The sequence below is a fragment of the Mustelus asterias genome, unplaced genomic scaffold, assembly GCF_964213995.1.
Source record: "Mustelus asterias unplaced genomic scaffold, sMusAst1.hap1.1 HAP1_SCAFFOLD_1090, whole genome shotgun sequence".
Taxonomy (NCBI): domain Eukaryota; kingdom Metazoa; phylum Chordata; class Chondrichthyes; order Carcharhiniformes; family Triakidae; genus Mustelus; species Mustelus asterias.
Genome location: NW_027591035.1, coordinates 17501 through 20000, shown reverse-complemented (window position 1 = coordinate 20000; position 2500 = coordinate 17501).

Below are 2500 nucleotides of genomic sequence, written 5' to 3'. Positions count from 1 at the left end.
CGCACCTGTGGGCTGCCGCCCCGTGCTCCACGTCCGTCCGTGTGTGCCCGCTGTGGGGACCGTCTTCCTCTCGCCTGGGCGACGGCTTGCGGGCTGCGACGTGACCTTGCCACCGCCTTGCAGCATTACATCCGCAGTTGAAACGAAGAGAGCTGCTGCGGGCTTGGGTGCTTGTCCTGGCGGCTTGTCGACGGGACCACGGTGAACGGCCACTGCGTGACTCCGCAGGGAGACGTTCTGGTGCAGTCAGGGGCCTTTTTGTCTCCCGCCGCGGTGAAGCTTTGGTCGCATTCTAGTCACTCTCTCTTCAATCCCGGTACGGGGTACCTGTTCATGCTCACCATTCCTCGAGCACCCGCGTGCAGAGGGTGGGTGCGAGGTTTAAAGATTCGTGGTCCGCCTGTCGGTCCGGTCTCGTGCTGACTTGAGCGAGTGTCCTCCGCGTTCGAGAGAATGTGCCTGTCCGCGGGGGCAGCCGCGCTTGCGAGCGTTCCGCCGCGCCCCCTTCCCCAGCCCGCCGAGGTTGGGGCGTGCGGGGTCGGCTTGCGCCCGTAGCGTCGGCCTGTCCTCCGCGGCTTGCACCCGACTCAGTCCGCTGCGGCCTCGCCTCGACTCTCGAGCCTTCCGCCAGACGGTGACACCAGAGAACTCTGCCTCTGGCTGTTGCGGGGCGTGACGGCGCGTGTCGGGCTCCGGCCCGTCACCCACGCCGGCACTCAACGCCTGCGAGCGCCCTGTTGCCTCCGAGAAAGGTTTTTCGCTTGATTGTCGCTCGAGTGCGTGTGCCTCCGGGGCTCACGCCGTGGTACGCGCCAGGCTGGGGCTCCACCGTCACGTCGGCGGGGGAGCGTTTAGCGCGTCCCAGGATCGGACAACCTCTCCGGGGGCCCGAGCCGAAACCCGACACGGTATAAAAGTCGTAACAAGGTTTCTGTTGGTGAACACGTTGTGAAGGATCTTTGTCGGCCGGGGGCCCGCCACCTCTCCGGGGAGGGCGGCCCGTCACTCCTTGAACGCGAAGGCTGGCGCCGGTTGGGCCAGGCAGGAGAGCCCCACGGGGGCCGGCCCCGGGGCCAGGTATCGGACAACCTCTCCGGGGGCCCGAACCGAAACCCGTAACACAGAATAAAAATCGTAACAAGGTTTCTGTTGGTGAACACGTTGTGAAGGATCTTTGTCGGCCGGGGGCCCGCCACCTCTCCGGGGAGGGCGGCCCGTCACTCCTTGAACTCGAAGGCTGCGCCGGTTGGGCCAGGCAGGAGAGCCTCACGGGGGTTGGCCCCGGGGCCGTGGCCCGTACTGACGCTGGCGCCTCCCACGCGGGTGGGAGGTCACACCGACAATTTCGCCGTACCCGTCGAACGGGCCTGGTCACCCGTACGCACGTTCCGCCGAAGCCGGGCGACGTCGATCTCGGTCCCACTCGGTTGGGCCGGCGCGCGGGCGCCGCCACCGACGAGCACGCACACGCTCGGTTGCACGCCGGCAAGTCCATGCGGGTGCCGCACACGCTACGCCTGCGCCGTTGGAAGGGCTTCGCCGTTGGCTTCGTAGGGTGTCTTTGCAGTCCGTCCGAGAGGTGGGGGCACGCACGGCAACACGGCCGGCCTGCCTGCGTGGGACGATGCGGTCCTTTCGTTCAGCGGTTCGGCGGTTTGGCCGGCGCGAGCAGACGCTCGGAGGGAGACGGTGGCGTCAGCCACGCACTCACTCCGCTTCTGCAGTCCGGTCCACTCCGCCCGTTCTAGCTGCTCGTTTGGTCCCTCGCCCGCCAGCAGACCGTTCCGCCGACGGTGCTCCTCCTCCGCAGCGACTTCTGCCTAGCCGCTCTGCCGGGTGCGATGTCACCGGCGTCCGCACCGATCCTCGGCACGGCGCGTGTGCGCACCTGTGGGCCGCCGCCCCGTGCTCCACGTCCGTCTGTGTGTGCCCGCTGTGGGGACCGTCTTCCTCTCGCCTTGGCGACGGCTTGCGGGCTGCGACGTGACCTTGCCACCGCCTTGCAGCATTACATCCGCAGTTGAAACGAAGAGAGCTGCTGCGGGCTTGGGTGCTTGTCCTGGCGGCTTGTCGACGGGACCACGGTGAACGGCCACTGTGTGACTCCGCAGGGAGACGTTCTGGTGCAGTCAGGGGCCTTTTTGTCTCCCGCCGCGGTGAAGCTTTGGTCGCATTCTAGTCACTCTCTTCAAAGCCCGGTGAGGGGTACCTGTTCATGCTCACCATTCCTCCGGCACCCGTGTGCGGAGGGTGGGTGCGAGGTTTAAAGATTCGTTGTCCGCCTGTCGGTCCGGTCTGGTCTCGTGCTGACTTGAGCGAGCGTCCACCGCGTTCGAGAGAATGTGCCTGTCCGCGGGGGCAGCCGCGCTTGCGAGCGTTCCGCCGCGCCCCCTTCCCCAGCCCGCCGAGGTTGGGGCGTGCGGGGTCGGCTTGCGCCCGTAGCGTCGGCCTGTCCTCCGCGGCTTGCACCCGACTCAGTCCGCTGCGGCCTCGCCTCGAC